General features: G+C 36.4%; 1 protein-coding gene across 1 annotated transcript in view; it reads left to right on the forward strand.

Moving 5' to 3' along the window:
* The window catches only part of Rit2 (Ras like without CAAX 2), a 341,614-nt gene that overhangs the window by 278,855 nt on the left and 35,511 nt on the right, over nt 1-27,248 (forward strand). The window lies entirely within an intron of this gene.

Genomic DNA, 27,248 nt, shown 5'->3' on the forward strand with positions numbered 1-27,248 from the left:
AGAAAGAAAGAAAGAAAGAAAGAAAGAAAGAAAGAAAGAAAGAAAGAAAGAAAGAAAGGAAGAAAGAAAGGAAGAAAGAAAGCTGTTTGCAACTCCAAGGATCTGCAGCTCCTGCCTCCTGCCTGGACTCAAGAATGCCACCTGTGGAGACTAGACAGTAAAATCTGAGTCTGCTGCCACCAAACATAGTATGCTCTGGCGCCCCCTTCCCTTTTAAGGCCAGGTTGTAATCTGAGAAACAAACAAGGAACCAATAACACAAACGCTTCTAACCAGACCACTCAGTATAATGAGTTTGTTCACCAGGCAAGCTATACTGCAACATTTTCAAGAAAAGTCTTGGTAATAAAGAACCTCATTAGGTTCTGTCCCAGAGGTCTAGCCAGAACCTGCCTTTCTGTGTACACTAAATTATGTGCTTTTAATTGCCAAAAAGCCTCACTTGGTATGCCCAACTTGCTGGTGAACAGACGGCAGTGGAAACAATGCTGTTCCTTGGATAAATCAGGGTCCTCTGTTTGTCAGAATGCCTTTGATGTTGCAATAGATTGTTGACTATTTATGTGTGTGCACAGTTAATCAGGAATATGTTTCAGAATTAACTATTACTCATAATATACTTTTGTTTACATGTAATTTTTTTTTTGTAGAAAGCTGTGAGGATCAAAGTCATTTAACTTTTTAATTCCTTTCTGATTTTGTCTCTCCAGAAATTGAGTAGACGTGTTTAGATACCATCGACAGCTAGTTAATAACAAAGCTAAGACTAGATAATGCATCTCCTCACACTGGATCTTGTTTTTTCTCTGCTGTTTACTTTTCTATGCATACTTCAATAACAGAGTTTTAGTAAAATACTATGAAAATACCCAACCACGCTAGTCAGGAAATTTGGTGAACTTACCTAATAAACAGGAACACAGTGGGTGCTGACGCTGCATCACACTGATGACCACCAGCCTGTGAGGACTAAATGTGTGCCAGCTTTGCTTTTCAAATCATTTCACACACACTAGTAGTAGTATAATGAGTCACGTTGGTTAGAGCTGAACCCTGGGACATGAAAAACTCTAAGACTCCAACATTCCCCTTCCTGGAGACCCACCATCAAATTTCCACGTGCGTGTTATTCTTCTACCCCATTGCTGTTTTCAAAAGAGGGCTTAGCTAACTCAAAAGCCATTGCGGAGACATGTCTATAAGAGAGTCTATACTCTGTGTTTGCTGAGTAGACGGGATGCTTTCTGCCGCGTTCAGGTGTAAAATTTATTTTGGCCTTTATGTTATTTTACTGTATTATTCTTTTGTTATTTTGAAAAGCTTTTGAGACTTTAAAACATGAATTAGTATACTAAATAAGATTTGGTAAATATCATATCCTTGTTATAATTACTTTCATAATTTTGTGTGATTTGTATTTTATTGCTTGCCACTTATTGCTAGCCAGAGGTTTTCCAGGGAGGCATATTTCCCTAGTCATAAGAGAGGGCTGGGCCTCAGTTCTTTAATTTTTACATTTTTATAAGTGTTAAAATTCCAACATCTGCCTCATACCTTTCCATTCCGGAAAATGCTTTTGTAAATGATTTGCACATATTGTGAACAGATAGCAGCAGTTCTTTCTGAGAAATGGCCATTAGCCTGTACTGGTACTTTATGTTCCAGTTAATAGTAAGCTGTGGCCACAAAAAGTTGTCATTTAAACAGGAATGGGTAGAGTCACTGATGAAGACTTTCTTGCTGGGCACTTTATTTTGGATAGTTCAGTTTCTGTGGTTTGGACTGACTAACTTTTAACATCCACATCAAGACAGTGCACTATGAAATGTTGCAGCTTTAATCATGCATATTTATTTCTTTTGGTTCCCTTCTGCTCTCAAATTTTATGTACTTAGCGCTTCAGGTTTTCTAAAAATATGTATCTTAGTAATATTTTCTAATTATTTATTTATTTATTTTGGCTAAAGTAAAAGCTAATTGTTGCAATATTTGCTTTTCTGTATTATTTGTTATTTTTCTTTTGTATCATTGTATATGTAGTCTTTCAAAATGTTGTGCCTTTTACCAAATGATTATCTGTACAGAATTCTAGAATTTGCTGATGCAAAATTGCATAGCTATACCAGTTTCCCATTTATGGATTTTGTATATTTTGTGTGTGTGCATGAGGGTTATCGTGAACGTATCTCTGTGAACCATGAGTACCTGGTTTCTGCAAAGGTTAGAATGTGGCCCCAGAGCCTCCGGAATTAGAGTTTCATATGGTTGTGAGCTTCCATGGAAGTTCTGGATATCCAACCCCAGTCCTGTGCAAAATCAGTAAAGTGCTTTTAATCAGAGAGCCATCTCTATAGCACCACTGTGCGTCCTTAAATTAGTATTTGTTTTAATTTATCAAGTTTTAAAAATCATTTAACTAGTTCAAAAGAGTACATAAAATTTTAGAGCCCATTGTTAAGGAGTTTTTAAAGGTGACACAATTGCGCATTTAAGTATTTGAACTCCTGATCTGCTCAGAGATTGTGTCAAAGCTATTTACAACATGGTGACAGTCTGGGGTAGCTAACATACTATGCCTCTGTCTAGTACAGTTTATGTTTCCTGGCTGTGGATATACATAACAATCTCTGTTTTAAATGTCATTTAAATCTATATGTCTCCTAAAATATGCATTTCTTGTGAAGATCTTATGAATTTTCAAAAGTATCTGCATTACTGGCACATGGAGCTGTAAGCGTCACCGGGAATCGACAGCTAATGCACACAGGCTGAACTTGACATTTCATTTACCCTGGGCCTGCGATTATCATCTTTAAGATCTTGCTATTGAAGCTTAGTGTGTGGACCCCCTCTGGGATTAATAAAAAAAAATGTGATAGTTTCTGCTAACAGAAGGCAGAGTTGAGGTTGTTTTACTCCAACTCCCCCACCAAAACATATAATTCCCTGCCTACTCCTTCCTAGAGATGAGAGAATTGAGCTGTCATTCTGGGTGGGAGGATGGCATAAAACCGGTAAGTCCAGAAAATGTATCAAAGACTCTTGCAGAGAAAGCAATTAACAGTATGTATATGAAGCTCGGGGTGCACACTGGAAGAGCAGGCAATGAGATATGAAAGATGAACACTGGAAAGTGGTATGGGTCCTAACACCAGAGCTAAGCTAGAGAAAAGATTTAAAACTAATATCTGTTGGGCTAAAGACCTAATACTAGAGTTAAACATCTCTCTATAGATAAACCATTTAAACCTTAATACTTATCCTCTTTAAAAAAAAAAAAAGAAATCCAAGGAATTTTCTAAGGAGTAGGGAGACTTAAACATCATCAGTAAGGTTTCTTCTAAGGTCAGTGAGATTTCTTCATGGAGATTAATGGACTGCTCTTTTCAGAGAATGTGCGCTCACTTCCTGGTAGTCGAATACTGATGACCTCGTGGCTCCCTTTTATCTTGTATTTTTATGGTACTGATTACATTAATTAGAAGATATTGTATAATGAAACTTATCAGAAAAAATTAATAGGCTTTCTTAATAAGTTTTTCTGTGATTTGTGTTGCTGATATGAACAGCAATTATCCAGCTAAGTAATGACCTGGTAATGAGCATGTCTGTTTGAAATTACTTTGAAAGTGCATTGATTTTTTTTTTTTTTTTGCTGAGAGTAAGGAATTTTGACAAGAAGATTTATAAAACCCTACAACAAGTGAATCCTGTTATCTATTAAGATGGCCCCAAAACATCACAATAAAAGTCTAAAATTCTTTAATTCTATTTCTTGGTCCTTAGACAGTCTGGAAAAACATTTTTCAGGAATGCTAGTTATCAGTTTTATATAGGAGCCTCACCTATGTGAGATTTATTCCAGTGAACTGAATCCACAGATTTTATTTAGAACCATCTTTTAGTTAAAAGACGAATAAGTCAAAGTAGACTTTGAAATTATTTGAAGTGTTCTGTTTTCATGCCTCAAGAAGAAGCCACGTGGGACCTGTGGCTGAGCGGCTTAGTGGACGGGAGAAAATAATACTAGGATTTACGTTCTGTACATGTCTATTTCCAGCTGTAGAACTTTATGTAAGTCTTTACATATTGCCCTTTCATTTTAAGTCTGATTAAAGATTTTCATTCAGATTTTCTCCAACTTTCTTTCCTCCACTAAAATTCCATGACACAAAGGCAAATATTTTCAAACATAATGTAATGACTTTTGACTTCAGTATTCTATAGTTATGTGACTATATTCTATAGGATAGTTATATTCTATAGTATAGTTATATTCTATAGTTATATGAGTAAAAAAAACAGTTTTAAGTGATTTATTTCCTACAATATATGTTCATGTTTTCCTCTTCCCCACACCCCCTTCCAGATTCTTCCTACCTTCTTAGCCACCCAACTTCAGAACTTTTGATTTTTCTGTTTTGTGTTTTCTACCAGAGACTTTTAGAATTACCCAAAAAAATAAGGTCAAAATAGAATTCAAATGCCCTCACAAATGTAAAGTCATTCTTAAATTTTATTCTTTCTGTGATGTTGCTGAATCCCCTGGGAATTCTACAGCCTTTGTTAAGCCTAGAGCATTTCCAGTAGTATCATCTTTATAGATTTAAAAGCTTGTCAAAAATGGACAGCAGGATTATACTTTTGTTGTTCCTAGAATTGGTAAGATGATTGATACAAGCAAGTCTTTGATGAATTTTACATGCAGTGATGGTTTACAAGAACAAAATGCATGTTCTACCATTCTTTGTGACTTTTAAAAAATCAAACAAAAAGAGAAGAGGACACTCACAAACAAGGATGACCTGGTTTTCAACTGGGTTATGTTTTTATCTGATGGTTTATTAAAAATCCCTTTCTTCTGTCAACACAAAAACACAACTTTTACCTCACAGAGAGTGAGTCTGTGTATTTATTCTGAGGCCAAATATTAGTGGCCATGGGCCCAGGAACACAGATTTATGTTAACCCAAATCTCATATTCCAACATGGTATTTTGATTAAATAGTTGTAGAACAAAGAAAGTCATGAGTCAGGTGACTTTTCAAATACATCATTAGAAATATAAGGTAAGTAGGCTACAGAAAAGCTGGAAAACATCTGCTGTAGTGCTATAGTCCTGGGAAAATAATTTCTGGCTTTCTCAGCCCTTTTCTTGATTGGAAATTAGTGGTCTTTCCCTAAATTCCGAAGAATTTGGAGTACTGTTCAAAATTCCAAAGAGTACTGTTAAGTCAGATACACAGAGGGGCAGTAAGTGGTTACTAAGGAGGTAAATACTCCAAACATATGCCTCTGAACCTGCACCGTTTTCACCTCTCCACATCACATAAGTCCTAAGCAGTGAAGCAATATGGCAGAAATTACAGTGGAAGGTTTGGCATTCTCAAGAACTGTCATTAACACTTACTATTCATTAGGTTAAGATACTGAATTGTATTTTGTTTTGTCAACTGTTTGATTAAGATGTTATGCTCTTCAGAAGATAGCTTAACATGGGATTCGTGCTATCAAAACTCAAAAGAAGAAAAACAGTCCTATTTCTAGGGAGAGGTTTATAGCTTTTGCCATTTACCACGAGTATGGAAGAATCTACACAAAAAAATTTCACCTCTCACATTTTTTTTCTTCTTATTGATTAGATTGAATTATTACTTTGTAAACATTATAATTTTAAAATATAATTATAACATTTCATCCTTCCCTTTTCTCACTCCAACCTGCCTATATGCTTCTCCAACTCTTCTTCAAACTCACAGCTTCTTTCAAAGCTGTTATTCCATGCATATATGTGTGTGTGTGTGTGTAAATACATCCTTATTCCTGAATATAACTTGTTAATTCCAAATAATATTACTTGTATGTAATGTTATTCAGATATTCAGGCCTTATGTTTTGACCCTGAACAACCAATTGTTGAGCACTTCCCTCTGACTCCAAGCTTTCCTCAATTGCCTATAACTCCCCCTTATTGAATATAGATTTTTTTTTCTCATAGAATAGATTCTAATGACAGTTTTAACTTTCTCTGCTCATCCCAGCTCCACCCGACCTCTCCTACCATCCTGATATACTCCCTTTCTGTCACTCATAAGAATAGAACAGGATTTTAAGTAATAATAGCAGCACAGAACAATAAAATATAATGATTAAAACAAAAACTATCCCATTAGAGTTGGATAAGACAACAGAAGAACACAAGAAAGAAAAAGAAAAAGAGAAGGCACAAAAATAGTAACCCACTGATTCACATACTTGGGTGTTAAAACTACAAATTTGAAAACTATATTATATATATATATATATATATATATATATATATATAACATATATATGTATGTATGTATATGTATACAGAGGAACTGGTGCAGACCTGTGTAGGCCTTGTGCATACTGCTTCAGTCTCTGTGAGTTCATATGAGCTTTGCTCTGTTGATTGAGAGAGACCTGTTCTCCTGGTGTATTCCATCATCTCTGGCTCTTACACCTTTTCTGCCTCTTCCTCCTGAGCTCTGAGTGAGGAATTTAATGGAGATACGCCATTTAGAGCTTTGTGCTCTAATGTCTCATTCTCTGTGTATTGTCCGGATAGTCTCTGTATTTGTTACCAGACAAGATCCCTGCCACCCACACCCCTAGGGTGGGCATCATAGGGATACTTGGGATAGCGGCCCCAACGTTGAAGCCTCTACCTTGTGGGTCCACCAGTGTAATCCAGGCAAACAATCCCTGGATCTCAGACAGAACTGCATAATAGTGGCCTGCAGGACACTGCAATAGTCAGAGAATCCACGCATGCACACGTTGCCCGCTAAAAGCGCATGCCGAAAGCTCCGCATCACATTTCTTACTTAGGCAAAACTGAAACCACAACGCACACTCCCAAACCAGTGAACCTCTCTCATCTTCCTGAAAAAACAGAAAGAGACTATCATAGCCCGAAATACAAACTCGAGTAACAAACAGTGAGGGTTATAAATAACCAGATGGCTAGAGGCAGAAGTAAGAACACACCCAACAAAAATCAGGACATAATGACCTCACCAGCAACCCCACAAAACAATGGACACTTCAATTCACTAGATATACAAGAAAATGACCTTAAAACTATGTTTCTCCTGCTATTAGAGGCCCATAAAGATGAAATGAATAAAGCCCTCAGAGAAATAACCAAGGAAATCGAGACAAACAAAGAGGAAACAAATAGAGCTCTCAGAGAAATGACTATGAAAAGTGTGGCAAACAAAGAAGAAATGAACAAAGCTCTCAAAGAAATGTCCACACAAATGAAGGCAAATAAAAAAGAAATAAATAAAGCTCTCATAGAAATACAGGCAATTATAGCCAAAGAAGTAGAGGCACAATTAGTGATACATAGAGAGGAAACGGACAAAAAAGTAGAAGCTGTCATTGAAAAGCAGGACTCCACATTGAAACAGATGAAGGAAATGGTGCAAGACATGAAAACAGAATTAGAATCAATAAAGAAAACACAAATAGAGAAAAACCAGGCTCTGGAGAACATAGAGAAAAGATCAGGCACTACAAAGGTAAGCATCACCAACAGAATACAAGAGATGGAAGAAAGAATCTCAGGAGCCGAAGATACACTTGCAGAAATTGACACGTCTCTCAAAGAAAAAATAAAATCAGAAAAGTTCCAAACACAAAACATCCAAGAAATCAAAGACACCATGAAAAGACAAAATCTAAGAATAATAGGAGTAGGAGAAAAAGAAGACATCAGGCTCAAGGGTCCGGAAAATATTTTCAAGAAAATTATAGAAGAAAACTTTCCCAACTTAAAGAAGGAGATGGCCATAAACATACAAGAGGCCTACAGAACACCAAGTAGACTAGACCAGAAAAGAAATTCTTCACATCACATCATAGTCAAAACAGTGAACCTACAAAACAAAGAAAATTCTAAAAGCAGCAAGGGAAAAAGGCCAAGTAACATATGAAGGTAGACCTATCAGAATCACACCAGATTTCTCAACAGAAACTATGAAAGCCAGAAGGGCCAGATAGAAATCATACAGTCCTTAAGGGACCACAGATTCTAACCCAGACTACTATACCCAGCAAAACTTTCAATCAACATAGACGGAGAATTCAAAATATTCCATGACAAAACCAAATTTAAACAATATCTATATAGTAGCCCAGCTCTACAGAAGTTACTAGAAGGGAAACTCCAAACCAAAGAATATAACTACATCTAAGGAAACAGAGGAAATAGATAACGACACAACAAAAAAAAACAAAAGAAGACAAGCAATGAAACTCAGTGACACCACCAACCCCACATCTAAAATAAGTAACAATTGTTGGTCACTAGTATCTATCAACATCAACCGACTCAACTCCCCAATAAAAAGACACAGACTAACAGAATGGTTGCGGAAACAGGATCCATCATTCTGTTGCATCCAAGAAACACACCTATGCAACAAAGATAAACACTACCTCAGAGTAAGAAGCAGAGGGCTGGAAATAATCAAACTCAGGGCTGAAATCAATCAATTAGAAACAAATAAAACTATTTAAAGAATTGATGAAACAAAAAGCTGGTTCTTTGAGAAAATCAACAAGTATACAAACCCTTAGCCAAACTAACTAAAAAGCAGAGAGAATCTATCCAAATCAACAAAATCAGAGACGAAAAGGGTGACATAACTACAGACATAGAGGAAATTCAAACAATCATTAGGTCATACTACAAAAGCCTATATGCCACAAAATTTGAAAACCTAAATGAAATGGACAATTTTCTTGATAGATTCCATCTTCCAACATTAAGTCAAGATCAGGTAGAAAGACTGAACAGCCCTATATCCCCCAAGGAAATTGAAGCAGTCATTCACAGTCTCCCCTCCAAAAAAAGCCCTGGGCCAGATGGTTTCAGCGCGGAATTGTACCAGACCTTCAAAGAAGTGCTCACACCAATTCTCCTCAAACTATTCCACAAAATAGAAACAGAAGGTACGTTACCAAACTCATTCTATGAAGCGATAGTCACCCTGATACCTAAACCACACAAAGACTGAACAAAAAAAGAAAACTTTAGACCTATCTCTCTTATGAACATTGATGCAAGAATACTCAATAAAATACTTGCAAATCGAATCCAAGAACACATCAAAGTTATCATCCACCATGACCAAGTAGGCTTCATCCCAGGCATGCAAGGGTGGTTCAACATACGGAAATCCATCAATATAATCCACCACATAAACAAACTGAAGGAGAAAAACCACATGATCATCTCCTTAGATGCCAAAAAAGAATTTGAAAAAGTCCAAAACCCATTCATGTTTAAAGTCTTGGAGAGATCAGGGATACAAGGCACATATCTAAACATAGTAAAGGCAATATACAGCAAGCCTATAGCCAACATCAAACTCAGTGGAGAGAAACTTAAATCAATCCCACTGAAATCAGGGACAAGACAAGGCTGCCCACTCTCTCCGTACCTCTTCAACATAGTACTTGAAGTCCTAGCCAGAGCAATAAGACAACTAAAGGAGATCAAGGGGATACAAATCGGAAAGGAAGAAGTCAAAGTTTCACTATTCGCAGATGATATGATAGTATATATGAGCGACCCCAAAAATTCAACCAGAGAACTCCTCCAGCTGATAAACACCTTCAGCAAAGTGGCAGGATACAAAATCAACTCAAAAAAATCAGAAGCCCTCCTGTATACCAAAGACAAAAGGGCCGAGAAAGAAATTAGGGAAACAACACCTTTCACAATAGCCACTAATAACATAAAGTACCTTGGGGTGACACTAACCAAGCAAGTGAAAGACCTGTTTGAGAAAAACTTCAAGTCTCTGAAGAAAGAAATTGAAGAAGATCTCAGAAGATGGAAAGATCTCCCTTGCTCATGGAGTGGTAGGATTAACATTGTGAAAATGGCCATCCTGCCAAAAGCAATCTACAGATTCAACACAATTCCCTTCAAAATACCAACTCAATTTTTTACAGACCTTGAAAAAAAGATTCTCAGCTTCATATGGAGAAACAAAAACCCAGAATCTCCAAAACAATCCTAAACAACAACAGATCATCTGGAGGTATCTCCATCCCCGATCTCAAGCTGTACTACAGAGCAATAGTAATAAAAACTTCATGGTATTTGCATAAAAACAGAAAGGAGGATCAATAGAACAGAATAAGAAGACCCAGAAATAAACCCACACACCTATGAATACTCAATTTTTGACAAAGAAGCCAAAACCATTCAATGGAAAAAAGACAGCATCTTCAACAAATGGTGCTGGTCCAACTGGATGTCTATATTCAGAAAAATGAAAATAGATCCCTGCACAAATTAAAGTCCAAGTGGATCAAAGACCTCAACATAAAACCAGATACTCTACATCTGTTAGATGAAAAAGTGGGGAACAGCCTAGAACTCATTGGCACAGGAGACAACTTCCTGAACAGAACACCAACAGCACAGGCTCTAAGAGCAACAATCAATAAATGGGACCTCATGAAACTGAAAAGCTTCTGTAAAGCAAAGGACACCGTCATCAAAACAAACGACTGCCTACAGATTGGGAAAGAATCTTCACTAACCCTTTATCTGACAGAGGACTAATATCCAGTATATACAAAGAACTAAAGAAGCTGAAAAGCAACAAAGCAAGTAATCCAATTAAATAATGGGGAACAGAGCTAAACAGAGAATTCTCGACAGAGGAATATCGAATGGCAGAGAAACACTTAAAGAAATGCTCATCCTCATCAGCCATCAGGGAAATGCAAATCAAACCAACCCTGAGATTTCACCTCACACCCATCAGAATGGCCAAGATAAAAAACTCAAGTGACAGCACATGCTGGAGAGGTTGTGGAGAAAGGGGAACCCTCCTCCACTCCTGGTGGGAATGTAAACTGGTACAACCACTTTGGAAATCTATCTGGCGCTTTCTCAGACAATTAGGATTAGTGCTTCCTCAAGACCCAGCTATACCACTGGTAGGTATATACCCAAAGTTTGCTCAAGTACACAAAATGGATACTTGGTCAACCATGTTTATAGAAGCTTTATTTGTAATAGACAGAACCTGGAAATAACCCAGATGTCCATCAACAGAGGAATGGATACAGAAATTGTGGTATTTTTACACAGTGGGATATTACTCAGCAATCAAAAAGGAGGAAATCATGAAATTTGCAGGCAAATGGTGGGATCTAGAAAAGATCATTCTGAGTGAAATATCCCAGAAGGAGAAAGACAAACATGGTATATACTCACTTATATAGACCGATAAGATATGACAAACATAATGAAATCTATACACCTAAAAAAGATAATCAAGAGAGCGGACATGGGTTAAGATGATCAATCCTCATTTAGAAAGACAGATGGGATGTGCTTTGAACGTATGACAGGAGTCTACTGAGCACATCTGAAAGACTCTAACTAGCAGTGTTTTCAAAGCAGATACAAAGACTCATGACCAAACCTTCGGCAGTACAGGGAATCATATGAAAGAAGGGGAGTTAGTATGATGGGGAAAGGATAGGAGCTCCACAAGGACCAAATATATCTGGACACAGGGTCTTTTCTGAGACTGACATACAACCAAGGACCATGTATGGATATAACCTAGAACCTCTGCCCAGATGTAGCCTGTGGTAGCTCAGTAACCAATTGGTTTCCCATAGTGAGGGGAACAAGGACTATTTCTAACAGGAACTCAATGACTGGCTCTTTGACCTTCCCACCCCCCAAGGGAGGAGCAGTCCTGTTAGGCCACAGAGGAGGGCTTCACAGCCAGTCCTGAAGATACCTGATAAAACAGGATCGGATGAATGGGGAGGAGGTCCCCCCCTATCAGTGGACTTGGCAAGGGGCACTGTGGAGATGAGGGAGGGAGGGAGGGACTGGGAGGGAATGAGGGATCCGGACACGGCTGGGATACAGAGTTAATAAAATATAACTGATAAGAAAAAAAATAAAAAAGGAGTGAAATAAATATTAATTACTTGATTTATTAATTGGATGTTGTAGATGTTCATCCAATAATCATGACATCATTAGCTCTGATTAGTTAGCTTGGTGTCTAGTACCAGGGTTTTTGAGCAGGTCTTAAGTCCAATTAGGAATCTGTTGGTTACCACCAGGTTATTTGTGCCTCTGTTGCATCTTTAGAGCTACTATGTCATACTGGCTGGTTTTTGTGGTTCATATACATAACATCTGGGAAAGACTTTCAGCTGCCTCATTTCTTTTGGAAGCTTGCAAGATGCTCTCAGGGTACCATAAAAGCTGTTCATCAGGGAAGGAGAATTCAGCTCAATTCTAACTCAGGGGTCTCTGGGCTTTGTTTCTGAAGTACATGTTGTCTTCAGAAATAAGGATTTTGTAAAAACAACAACAAAAACCAAACACTTGAGAGAGGGACCAAGAAGCTCTGGAAACTTGTTAGACCTTTGTTCATATTTACTCTAGCACTCTGAAAATTCTGACTGGCTGACACACTGACTGCTCATTAAGGTCTTCTGGGGTCTTCATGACTTTTCATCTGTACATTCCCAAAGAACCAGCTTCCATTCGCTTTTCTGTTCTGTATAAGGTCACATAATCAACCCGAATATTCTTTAGCATCAACTGATACTTAAACAAATACTTTATAAATCTCTGGGGCAAAGTTACATCTAATTTATCAATATTGTGTTAAAATAATATATTCCTTTTTTTAAAATAAAATAATCTTTCCTGTAGAATTTCTGTTTCTAATTGTTCCAAGAGGACTTAGAATATCTTGTCTTACTTTGTTTTATTCTGACTCAGGATATGTGATCATTTTCCAGATAAAAGTCTCTTAAAATGTTATTGCTGTTTTTAGAATATGACCACTTTATTCATGAAATGCATGACTTATTTTCTAAGAAAATCGAAGAGCAATTTGTCAAGACAATTTTAGGGAAAAAAAATCTCTTCCAGAATATAATGGCTTTATCTTTTGAGCACAAATTAACAAATTTATATATTGAGTGACTCAGAGGAACATGATTTGAAAGAAGAAAAGCACAAGGCTGGTGCAGTCAACACGAGAAGGAAGAAAATATGAAAGAGTCCCAGAGAGTGTAGTACATACTTTAAAGCTACACACCCTCATAAACTCACCATAGCAATCGTCTTCGACAATCATTGTGGCTAAAGGTAATGCTCTTCAAATGTTTTATGTTTGTTCAGCCGAAAGGTTTTATATACAATCAGTTGTACTATTGTCATCCACTTCACCTAATGTGGTCGGCTCTATCAGAAAAACATTGAAAATTCTGAGTTACCACATTTGCTGAAATGGGAGTTACTTCTTTTCAAAGGCAAGTGTATTTGGGTTAGTTTCTCTGTAAGCTTTTCACTGAGATCCTGTTATGCTCAAGTGTTTCTCTGATCATACTAAGCTGCCCTCAGCTCTTTCCAGTGTGCTATGTTCTACAGATGATGGAAAGACAAACGCGGGGAAAGCTGGCCTCTCAGCATAGGCCACATCAATGTCACAACTGTACTAGTTATTGTTAAGGTGTTTTTTTTTTTTTTTTGTTTTTTTTTTTTTTTTTTTTTTGGCTAAGCAGGGTAAGAGCAAAATAAGAAAAATTAAATTAGGGGTCAATTTCATTTAAGGATATCCTTGAAGGACCAACTATACTGGTTAGTTTTATTGAATTTATGCCTTGAATATATCCCTGAACTGTTCTATGCATAAAATAGGAAGCTACACTTGAGCCTAAATACATCTGCATCATTAAGAATGAGAATTTTTCATTGAGTTGTAAGCAATGTGGCTTCTTCCTGTAGTGTTATATTTATCTAAAACCATGACTGACATACAAACCATTAGCATTCTGACTTGACAAGTTGGTTGCTAATTTCTCAAAAAAATGTGGAAAGTGAACTCATATCTTGAAAGGAAAGCAGTAGGAGTCTATTAGTGCTTATTGAATACCAGTGCTTAACTTTAAGGAAGAAGCATTAAGAACTATTGAAAGCTTCTATCTGACATCCTGCTTTTGCCTCACTATATGTAAAACTTCCAAGCTCCATGGTGATACCAACAAGTGTATTTCTTTGCATAATATTCAAACAAGATGTTAATATTTGCAATATCTACATAGTTCAGTGAAGCAACACTTTCCAAATAAACAATACAGAATGTTATACAAAATTCAAGAAAAGACATTAAATATGGTGGAGTATTTGCTGCCAATTTATGTGGTATTGAGTCCTACACTGCAACAATATTTAGTGAACTTCAGATACCAAAATAAAAAATAGCCATGATTCCCTGGAAAGACTAATAGTCTATTAATATTTATTCTTTTGTCAACTTTGTGAGTCCAGATTGGTTTTGTAGGTGTCAACTGATTTATACATTGTAACATATTAAATAAATTGTCATATTCTAATACCGTTATTTAGCTAGACATTAATGATTTGGCAGTGAACAACAATGTTGTTCTCAGAACATTGTTTTGTTTTTTACAAAATGGATTTTCAAACTATTAATGTTAACCTATAATTAACTTGTGAAATGATCTAATGTGGTAAAATGTTCTAGTATCTTCCAATAATTTGGTGAAGTTCAAAAAGTATAACTCACACAAACGATTGTTCCAGAACTCAGTCTCCAGTCTTGCATTTTAAAAGTCAGAGGAAGGTGGGCGTAGTCTTCTGGTTTGGGTTTTGCTTTTATTTGGATAAAATTGTGTTTGTAAGGCAACCTCAATAATTGGGAAGTGGTGTTGCATTCAGAAAAAAAAAGTAAGTTCAAGGCTAGCCTATGATACATAATAGGATTGTCTCAAAAAGCAAGCAAACAAAATTAAGCCATGAAAACCTGCAAGACTATCCTTTAAGTCCCCTTCCTCTTCTTTCTGATGCCCTTCCTCTGCCCAGAAGGTATACTTAATCCTTATCATCTGCCCATCTGGGTAGAGAATCTGAGAAAGCAGAATCACAGAGCTGAGATTTTAAAAGCCATTCCTGACTGAAAACTAAAACAGGAACATCAGATCATGGCCATGTCAAGAGATCACAGTGAACCACCCCAGTGAGTGAGCACAAGTGACCCATGCCATACCGTAAATGGTAACATCTTATTTGAGGTCCAAGGTCATGAGCTAATAGGAATACATGAAAGACAACTTTCGTCACTGAGAATATCAGTCTTTATCTATTTTGAGGTGAACAATCATTCGTATATGAGTGATGCTTGCTGTTTTTTTAACCATGGAAATGCTAACATAGAAAATACTCCATAGAACACTGAGGCCTTCAAACTTATTCTCAATCATGTGGGACATATTTCTGTCAGTTTGTTCTTCAGTGTGTATATAGCCCTTATGGGGCTTATGTCACTCATTTGCCAGAACACAGACCCAGTTTCTTTTTAGAGGGATGATTTCTGACTCAGTTTCATTTTAGAGGGACGGTTGTATCAAAAACTGAAGCACCACCTACTCTCTTAAAAGCAGAGCATTGTCTGCATGCTGCACTATTCCGAATCTAGTTTTGGGTTAAGTAATATTTAAAATTTTACGAAACAGACTGTTTTTCTTAAAGAAAAAAATATTTTTGAAAAGTAATTAAAGCAGAATCCTAAAATTGAATTTGTAATATTAATGTTTTCATTTTAAATAAAGTAATGTTTTTTATATGAAATTCTTTATAGGACCATTAATAAATACCTCAGGCAGCAAATAGCATCAGGTTAAAATGCATCAAAACATACATTAATTACCCATAAAACATCTCCTGTTTTGTCTTACAGTTTAAATTAGGTGTTGCCAAGGCAACCCTTGTATTCTGTAATGCCACAATGGCTAGGAGAATGCATTCTAAACCCCACAGAACTTAAAGAAAGCCGACAGAAAAGCTGCAATAAAATAGAGCTCACGTGTTTTATGTTTGACCAAGAACACATTGCCATATCGTATTCAGTGACAGAGAGTGGTATCTGGGGAGCAGGCTAGGTCAGACATTTAAAACTATATAAAATCTCCAAGTGATCAGAATGTTGAACATCTATGTTAAGTGAGCTCTTTTTTTCAAGCCAACTTAAAACAGGAATGTTATTTTATCATTTGGGAAAAATAGCAAGACAATAAAAAAAAAAAAAGGCCACAGATGATGACAATGCAGCCACTCCTGATGAGATCTGATAGACTAGGATCAGAAGGAAGGACAAGAGGACCTCCCCTATCAGTGGACTTGGGGAGGGGCCTGCGTGAAGAAGGGAGAGGGAAGGTGGGATTAGAAGGGTAGTAGGGAGGGGTTTTGGGGGGATATAAAGTGAATAAAGTGTAATTAATAAAAGTTTAAAAAAGCCCATTGAGAATTAATAGGTGTTTGTTTTAACCAAGTTTTGTGATTATATTTCCCAACTTATTTTTATCTTTAAGATGCTTTAGTTTTGTCACCTTACAATGTTATTTAAATCCAATGAATATAAAACTTTTAAATATTATTCTAATCTATAAGTCCTGATAATTTATTTTATACCTTGTTTGTCTACCACCAGTCTACTTGACAAAGATTATTATTCATTCTTATGGCCCTGATTCTGGTAATCCTAAAGACAGGAGTCTTTTGGACAATTTACCAAAAATTTCAATAAAGTGGCAGAGGTATAACAAAATAATCTGCTGAAGTCCTGCATGAGAAACTTACAGTTTATTCAGAAATGAGCAATGCTGTATGATCAGAAAAGGCACACTGTATATAAAGAACATTAAAGACTATAAATTATAACTAAATACCTTTTGCAATTCTGAGACGCAAACATACAGAAAACTGATATGAAACATTAATGTAATTTCTGCTCAGGAGAGTCATTCCTGGGTAGAAAATGGTTCATCCTGAGTAACATGGTTCATTCATGAAAACTCAACCTATGTTTCCAAAAGTATTTACAAAGTATTTACTGAGGTCTTTGTGAAAACTCTCATTCTTTCTTGTCAATATGGAATATTGACAATATGACAGTATTTCCTTCTTGCCAATATGAAACAGTCCAATGTTGTTCATTGGTCCTCTATTCTGCATTCTCTCACAGCTTTTGTTTCTCAAACACAATTCTTAGCATTCCACCATACTACAAATATCATCTTATCAGTGCCGTACTTGAAAGCAATTATCAGTGTCTTAATTTTACTATTGTTCTGTTATTCAGCTTAGAGTAACGTGTGTTTTGTGGCTATTCTAGTAGCAATTGGTCCTGCTGTCTATGTAATATAATAGACTAGTCCTTTCATCTATCTGTTAACTTAAATAAGAGCTTGAACATTTTTGCATTTCTTATGATATTTTTTAGTCCACATGCAATGTTTAACTTTCATTTTAATCATAGTCTTCATTAAAATTCATACTTTTAGCTTTGACCCTTGTTCAAATCTAATCATTTATGAATCTGGAGAACTCTGTCATAGAGTATGAAGTTGGCTTTATATTTGGAGTTTCTTGTTCTACTTATATGTCTTTTTAAATATTATTCTAAGTTAAATTAAAATTATGATAAAAGAAACTAGGGTTGCAGACAAATGTCTGTAATTTGTAGGTATTTGAATGTCCAAAGTTGCATTGAGTTGAGCCACAATATGCTGTACCATGTATTATTTTAAAAAGTGACTATATTTAATAACACTAGCATCCAGTTAATTTTTTTTTTTTGCATCTGGTCAAACATCCAAATAGAGTTTAAATCAATCTTCTCTCTGAGACTTGGAATATGGTATGAGAAAAGAGTTGTCACTAGCTGCTAAAAGACAAATGAATTAATAGTGTGAGAGGGGCTATGGCAGTCAGGTGGGCAATGTGGTACTTCAACTGGGGATATTAGCCACTTGAGCTGTCTTGTTGGCATGGGAGATGCACATGTGAGTTAATCACGTTTGAGACTTACTTACTTTTGTTCCTCAAATGGATAAAAAAATGACTATTGTGAAATTCCGCTTTGAGTAAAGGCTTTGCATGACTTATTAAATCCATCTGAAGCGATGTCGTGATATTATTGTTCTGCAATACTTTCACAATCTGCTTATATTATGCAGTTATGTGAGTGGATTACATTTGAACCCACTGTCCAGACTCCTCTGAGGGCTCTGAGCATGGCACAGTGGATTGCACTGGGTTCATTCAGTCTTGCCCTTTTCTGCTGAAGGATGAGATTTACCCCCCTTATTTCTCAGAATACTTAGCCGTCATGATAACTGCTGAAGGTAATAATCTAGCAAAGTGACATCAGCTGGGGAAAACAAGTAATTACAAATAATACTACAATACCTACTATACTATACTGTACTATACTATATTATACTATAATATCTATAGTAAGAGTGGCTACACTTGCTTGAGATGAGCATGATTAAAGACCTGCAAAAATTCATGAGAATAACTTTCCTGTGTGCTGAGAGCCTATGGAGAAAGTTCGTTATGAGTCCCTCTGCATGTTAGATGCTACCAAGCTCTCTCTTATACAGGATAAAGAGAGTTTCCAAATAAATGCTACAAATAAGACACAATGAATTTTGGAAATAATTGTGTGAAATATGTGGCAACTCAATTTTCAGCATACAATGTAGCTATTAATTGGACAGATGCCAATGATAGAAAGTATGTTATTCAGAGATTGTATTCCAAAATAGAACATAAAGCACATTTATTTTTATTTTCATTTTTATTTTTTTATATTAATTACAGTTTCTTTACTTTATATCCTAGCTGTAGCCCCTTCCCTCATTCTTTCCCAATCCCACCCTCCCTCTGTCATCTCCTCTCTGCCCCTCTCTCAGTCCACTGATAGGGGAGGTCCTCCTCCCATTCCATCTGATCCTAGCTTATCAGGTCTCATCAGGACTGGCTGCAATGTCCTCCTCTGTGGCCTAGCTAGATTGCTCCTCCCATGGGGGGTAGGGAGGTCAAAGAGCCAGCCACTGAGTTCATGTCAGAGACAGTCCCTGTTCCCTTTACTAGGGTACCCACTGAGTTGCCATGGGCTATGTCTGAGTAGGGGTTCTACGTTATATCCATGCATGGTCCTTGGTTGAGGGATCAGTCTCAGAAAAGACCCCTGTGCCCACATATATTTGGTCCTTGTGGAGCCCTGTCCTCTCCAGGTCTTACTAACTCCCCTTTCTTTCATATGATTCCCTGCACTCTGCTCAAAGTTTTTTTTTTTTTTTATGAGTCTCAGTATCTGTTTTGATACACTGCTAGGTAGAGTCTTTCAGAGGCCCTCTATGGAAGGCTCCTGTCCTGTTTCTTGTTTTCTCCTTCTTCAAATGTCCATCTCATTTGTAAGTGAGGATTGATCATCTTATCCTGAGTTCTCATTCTTCTTTAGCCTCTTTAGGTGTACAGATTTTAGTATGTTTATCCTATCTTAGAGGTCTAGTATCCACTTACAAGTGAGTATATACTGTGTGTGTCTTTCTGCTTCTGGGATACCTCACTCAGGATGATCTTTTCTAGATCCCACCAATTGCCTGCAAATTTCATGATTTCCTTGTTTTTAATTGCTGAGTAGTATTCCATTGTGTAAATGTACCACAATTTCTGCATCCTTTCCTCTATTGAGGGACATCTGGGTTGTTTCCAGATTCTGGCTACTATCAATAAAGCTGCTACAAACATGGTTGAGCAAATGTCCTTGTTGTATTTGAGCATCTTTTGGATCTATGCCTAAGAGAGGTATAGCTGGATCTTGAGGAAGCACTATTCCTAATTGTCTGAGAAAGCACCAGATTGATTTCCAAAGTGGTTGCACAAGTTTGCATTCCCACAAATGGCAATGTAAATGAAGCAATGGAGGAGGGTTCCCCTTTTCCACGTGTTGTCACTTGAGTTTTTGATCTACGTCATTCTGCTGTGTGTAAGATGAAATCTCAGGGTCAGTTTTGATTTGCATCTCCCTGATGGCTAAATACACTGTGCATTTCTTTAAGTGTTTCTCTGCTATTCTATATTTTTTAAGAGAGAATTCTCTGTTTAGCCCCATTTTTTAATTGGATTACTTGATTTGTTGCTTTTTAACTTCATGCAGAAAATGAATATAGATCAATATTTATCACCCTTCACAAAACTAAAGTCCAGGTGGATCAAAGACCTCAATATAAAACCAGACACTCTAAATCTGTTAGAAGAAAAAGTGGTGAAGAGCCTACAACTCATTGGCACAGAAGACAACTTCCTGAACAGAACACCAACAGCACAGGCTCTAAGAGCAACAATCAATAAATGGGACCTCATGAAACTGAAAAACTTCTGTAAAGCAAAAGACAATGTTGTCAGAACAAAACGACAGCCTACAGACTGGGAAAGGATCTTTACCAACCGTATATCTGACAGAGGGCTAATATCCAGAATACATAAAGCACAATTTAAGATTTTCTGGCAACCTTGATTTTCTGTACTCCCATCCAAGACAGTATGATTGAGCATTTGTAATTGTCTTTCCAATTTAATAACTATTGGTTACATGCTGTGTTTTATTTATTTTTATAATGCTTTATTTTAGTTCAATAGACTTTAGAGAAAGAAAGTCAATATTATAAGAAACTATTGGACATTGAATTACAGTAAATTAGCTTTCATCAAATATACATAATTCCAATGCTTAGAAAAGATGGCTGTTGCAGCCAGAAGCACTTTCAGCTTTATATTGGTACAAATGGAGTAAAGTTTTACATAAATTGAGTTCACAAATCATCAAATATTTTTGTTTTTTCCAGAGTTAGTAGCGATTTATTTCACTTAAAAAATTAAAAAGTAAGTTGTTAGGCTTTATTAACTCAAAGCAGTTCCTCTCAGAGTGAAAGATACAAATGATTAATGGAATGACCTAAGAGGAAATGGCACCTCAGATTTCAGTGTGATTTATTAAACAATTTGAAAGCTCACGCCTCATGTTTCCTGGTGTTACATAGTAGGCTTCATATTTTGCAGCTATCAAGCCTTTGGAACTAGGACCTGTGTAGTGGTTTGCACTTGTAATCCAAGCATTCAAAGTTAAGCCTTAGAATGTACAATAAAAAAATTTATAGACTCAAGCAAAAATATGAAACAGTATAAACCATACTCTTAAATATATAAAACGGTGTATGTTACAGGGTTGGGTCAGGTTTTATCTTAAAACTTTTTTTCATTCTGAAATGTTTTCTAGTAATTAGTTATATATTTAAGAATAGGGAAGAGTCTTTCTACCAATATTATAATTCTCTAGTTGCTTATAGAACAGGGCTGAAGCCTCCTGACATTTCTCCACTCACATGGGCAAGTCTACTGGTATCATTCTTTTGCAACTCATATTTAGGTAGTCATGGGATTTTTGTGGGTATAGCTGCTGACATTACTAGAAAACAATCTCACATCAAACTGCCTGATTCTTACACTATTTCTGCTCCTTCTTACCCAATGATCTCTGAGTAACTTGTGGAAGAGTTGTGTTGTAAATGTGTCAGTTGAGCCTGGGCTTCCCAACTCTGCTTTTTTATTGATTATGGTTTTCTATAATGATCTCCATCAGCTGTGAAGAGAAGTTTCCCTGATGAGGGATGAGGACTACATTTATCTGAGTATAAAAGGACAAATATTAAGACTAAAGTTAGCAATTATGATGTCTTAGTAAAATGGTGGTTGCAGGTTCTTTTCTGTGATCCATGACTTCACCAGCCTTGAATTTGGTTAGGTTTCTAGAAGGAGACATTATCTGGCCTTTTGAGTGGATCTTATGTCCAACTTAGAGAGCTGTTAGTTACCACCAAAGTATGCATGATACTACTGAGCCCTTAAGTTGTACCAGTTCCTTCTCATGAAATTCTTAGGCATCATAACTGGGTAGGGCTGTTGGTTGCCTCCCTCCTATGGAAGCTTTCATGGTGTCTTCTGGTATACGAAAGCAGATTTCCCATGAAGATGGCTCTCAGTCAGATCCAGCTCGGAGCCTCTGGGCCCTGTATCTGAAGAGTGTGTTATCTCCAGCAACAGGAGCTTACTTACCTTCCATCTTTGGTGCCAACCAAGAGTAATATAATAACTTACAATGTTTGAGGAGTGTCTTGGGCAACACTGACCTAAAACTTAAAAGAAGGCTCCCCATGCCTGATGTTGGGATTCTTATTCAATGATCTTTTTGCTCTTTGAAGGAGCATTATCTGCCCAGATGAAAATTTTTCATTTAAACTACATATGGATACTTATACACCAACTTTACATGTATGGTGGGTTATTTTAGGTGGTTATGTAATAGTATTGTTCCTTATGATGTTTTCAGAATTCCTACTGCTGTTTTACCTTTCTTCTTCCTTTTTCAGTATTTATTTTTAACTTCCTCCTTTCTAACTAGAGCCTCTCTCCCATTATTCCCATTTCCCTTTCAGGTAACTTGCACTTTTCTATTTACTCCTGTTACTCCCTGACTCTTAACCCTATCTCCCATCATCCTAGAAATAGCCCTGTGTCTACTTTCTGGCTTCTGTAGTTACTTCAGGATATGTATTTACATGTGAAGACTTGTAGCCAGGAACCTAAAATGAGAAAAATAAGCCATGTTTGAAATTCTAGGTCTGGGTTACCTCAACTATTTACCTGCTAGGTTAACAATTTCATTTTTTTTTTCTTACACCTATAGTATCACATCTTAAGACCTTGGATGTAATCCTTATATCATTGTTCTTTTTGCTCAGGATTGTGTTAATAATCTGATGTCTTTTGTGGTTCCAAATAATTTTAGAGTTTTTTTTTTTTCAATTTCTGAGAAGAATAAGATTGGGTTTGCCAAGATATACATTGGAAGTAGGAGAAGACAAGGAACAGGACAGGAGCCCTCTACAGAGGGCCTCTGAAAGACTCTACCCACCAAGGTATCAAAGGACATACTGAAACTCATAGCCAAACTCTGGGCAGAGTTCTGGAAACGTTATGGAAGAAGAGGAGATAGAAAGACCTGGAGGGGACAGAAACTCCACAAGGAGAACAACAGAGCCAAAATACCTGGGCCTAGGGTATCCTGCAGGGACTGATAATCCAACCAAGGACCATACATGGAGATGACCTAGACCCCCTGTTGAAAGAAAGCCCATTGGCTGTTCAGTTTCCAAGTGGGTTCCCTAGTAATGGACACAGGGGCTGTTTTTGACATGCACTCAGTGGTCGGCTCTTTGATCACCTCCCCCTGAGGGATGCAGTCTTGTTAGGCCACAGAGGAAGATGATGCAGCCAGCTTTGATGAGACCTGATAAGCCAAGGTCAGATAGAAGAGGAGAAGGTCCTCTCCTGTCAGGGAAGGGCATAGGGGAGAAAAGGAAAGATGGGTGAGGCTGGGAGGAGACAAGGGAGGGGGCTGCAGCAGGGATACAAAGTGAATAAATTGTAATAAATAAATACATAAATAGAATTAAAATAAAAATATTAGGTTCGCATAACATTCGTAAATCACAAGTGTGATTTTCATGATATTAGTTCTATCAATACATGACCAAAATTTTTCTTTTCATTTTCTAGTGTCTTTTTAATATTTTTCTAGAGGATTAAAGTTTTTATTGTAGAGGCTTTTTTGCTTCCTGTTTATGTTTATTTCTAGACATTTTACTTTCCTTAATGTTACTGTGAATGATAGTGTATGTTTTATCTCTTCTATATGTTTGTGGTTTGTGAATATAAAAGTTACTGATTTATGCAAGCTGAGCCTGGTTCTCTATTCTGGCACATTACTGAGTTTATTTAATCATTATAGAATTTTGGAATCTCCAATGTATAGTATTATATTATCTGAAAATAGAGATAGTTGACTTCTTTTTGCTATATTAGCATTTCTTTAATCTCCTTGTTTTGTCTTATTGCTTCAGCTAGCTCTGAATAAAACATTAAAAGGAAGAGGGGACAGTGAATATCCCTGTCTTATTTCTAACTTCAGTGGGATTGCTTCAACTTTTTTTCCTATTTAGAATGATACTTGCTGTGGGTTTCTCATATATAACTTATGTTATGTTGAGACTTGTTCTATATCTAGGACTTTTACCATGAAAGCATGTTGGTTTTTTCCAAAGTCTTTTTCTGCATCTACTGAGATGATCATGTGATTTTTTGTCTTTAAGTCCATTTATATGGTGGACATGCAAGTGTTAAACCATCCCTACATTTCAGAGATAAAGCCAGCATGATCACGGTGTGTAGTCTTTTTACGTATATCTGTATTCTGTTTGCAAGTATTTTTTTTTTTTGGTATATTTCCAATTTATGTTTTTCAGGATATTTGTCTGTATTTGTCTTTTGTTGTTGTGTCACTCCCTGGTTTTGGTATTAGATTTATGTAGTTTAATGGGATGGAGGATGCTTCTTCTGTTTTATTATCTTTACACAATTTAATTAGGGTTGGTCAAAGATATTATATGATTCCTGGTCCAAGACTAGAGAGTAGAAATGGTGGACACATAGAGGGAGGAGCAGACAAACTAACCATGCTAGACCCTGAGAATAACATATAGGATCTGGCCGTGCAGACAGATTGAATGTAACATGGGCTAGAATGTTTTAATCATACTTATTTTAAATACTGTTCTTGGTTCTGTCCACTAGTGACCTATATATTGTTTTGTGTTCCTGTTTCCTATGTGAATTCAGTTTAGACAATTCATCTAGTGATATCTACATTATAGTGAAACATCTAGGGTACTTTCAGTCCAAGACCACATGATAACCCAGAAAAAAAAATGTCCAAACCTGTGTGGTCAGAACTGCTTTGGGGTTCTAAGATTTCCATGTTTTGTAAGAAGTTACAAATTACCTATTTATGAATTAAAGTCTTTCAACAAAACTGAAACTCAATCTCTGTAATACGTTTTGGACTCACACCAAAATAACTTTTCCAGATAATGGAATAGACAGATTTATAGTCTTGATTGTTGACCACAGAATTTCATGAGGAAATGGATTTTCTTGCATGTTTTGGGTGGAGGAAAATATTGTGGTTAGTATATACGTATACCATATCATCATTCCTAGTGCTGCTAGCTACTTGTGTACTTTCTGATTGCCTAAAAGAAAACCTTCCTAAACCCTTCAGCCCCTTTTCAGCTTGTGTGCCCAGTTTCTTTTCTATTCAACTAAAGACTTACCTCAACATGCTCTCCTCTGAAAGACAATTCTTGCCACAAGGCCTCTTAATAATCTGTGAAGTTATGAATGAACAAATAAGTATTAAATGTATCTATAACCAGTTAGTGAAGAATATAGGTGAATAAGGAGATTTTATCTTATCTTTATAGCCGCTAACAACTCTAATTTTTCTACAGTTCCAATGTCCTAAACTTTCTGACTTGACAGAGATAAAAACCATAAATGTTTTATCAGATATATGTCAAACAATTTTGATAATGCATTCAACTCCAAATTTATGTTACAATCTGGAAGCAGAGGTACTTGAAAAATGTACATATAAAACCAAAGTTGGTTTAATAAAGTGATTAAAAACAAAAACTTTAAAATATACTGTATGCAAGATTCTTGAGGTGGACTTGAGTGCCATCTATATGCAGGTTGGTCATATGTGAAGAATGACGAATATAGTCAAAAAAGGAAGATGGACAGACAAGAAAGGTGTAAGGTGTTTGCCAAACTGACTTTCCTGGACTGCTCTTCAAGCTGTATTTTATAAGTAAATATCTGGATAAACATAAACAAAGTTTTAGAAATTTGATGAAAATTTAGTCAAGCAAAGGACCTTTGTCAGACGGTGGCATCAAATACACTGCAAAGTTGCTAAGTGTTATGAGGTATCAAAGAATACAAACATTATTAACTTTGTGAGAAATTTTGAAGAGGAGAAAATTCTGTGAATTTCAATTTTAATTATCAAGAGGCCAAAAGAAGGTCACGTAATTAAAAAAATTAAAACACATTATACTTTTCTACACTAGCCTGAGTACCTGAATTCAGTCCTTGATCCCATTCCCATACTTGTTCCATAACCACTTCATGCAGTCACTGGGGCACGTGTACACCCACACTCAAACACACACATCACATACGCACACAAATGATTATTATTAATAAAAATAATATAAATGTGTAATAGTGCCTCATTAGATACCATAACCTTGAAATTTATAACCACTTTGGAAAAAAATTGGATTGTTTTCCTTATGAATGACTCCATCAGTGGTATTCTGTGATAACAGTGGAACTTCGAATAAGAGAATTTTGAAAATATAGTTGAAATCCAGCCCGTTGCACTCAGCATTCACCTTGAAAAAAAAAAATCAGGTATTGTGCTCAGTTCATAGTGATACTCAATAAGAGCTAACTCAGGACAGTCCCAAGTACCCCTCTACCCACTCCCCAGTCAGTGTGGTTCGCAGCCCAGAAGGCATCTCTTGTTTATTATAACCTCTGTACTTTCAAAGTAAGTCATGCTTAAAAATGCTAATATCCAATTTACTACTGCTTTGCCGTATGAAATATGTTTTCTGTGGGAAAAGAAATGCCATAAGTGAGTAGGGTAAAGCTGGTTTCTCCATTGTCAACAGACTTGGCAGCTACTCTCATCATTTTTATTATGCATTATTCATTTTAAGGCTGAAAGAAAAGTTTCACCGTCCACAGTTAGCAAGACAGGCCTCAAAGATTTTTTTTATTCCCTTTTGATAAACAGCCTGATGGGAAGCAGCTTTTACTGCACACTATGAACTGTTTCCTATAATAAAAACTCAGCATGCAGCAATCCCATCACCTTTATTAGATTTGGGTTTTTATTTTAACTGCCTGCACACAGGCAAGCATATGAAAATTCCTTGGTTTTAATAATAAGAAGAAATCAGAGCTGTAAACTGTGTCTCTAATGTCGAACTATCTATTTTAACTTTTAAAATGCCGACTTATGTTTTTAAGTCCTGTAATCAAGATAACAGTAGAATTTAGGAAGAAAAATATACTGATAAGTATTGCAATCAATATAAACTAATTAATTAGTAAAGATGATTACTTCTATATGATGGCTAAAATCTTACCAATGTGGGTATCATAATTAATTGGTTGGGTTTGGTTTTGCCTCTTGCTTTCCTTCTTCACTGCAGTAGTGTGGACGACAATAAGGTTATAGCACTGAGGGGTACTAGGATAAGCAAGGTGCCTGACCTCAGACCCAGACATCAAAGTGTTTTCGTGGAAGGAACTACAATGCATGGCTAAGATATAACAGTTTCCTCTTTTGCACTCTCGGAGCTAAAAT

This window comes from Psammomys obesus, unplaced genomic scaffold, assembly GCF_907164565.1.
Source record: "Psammomys obesus unplaced genomic scaffold, mPsaObe1.curated_primary_1811, whole genome shotgun sequence".
Taxonomy (NCBI): Eukaryota; Metazoa; Chordata; class Mammalia; order Rodentia; family Muridae; genus Psammomys; species Psammomys obesus.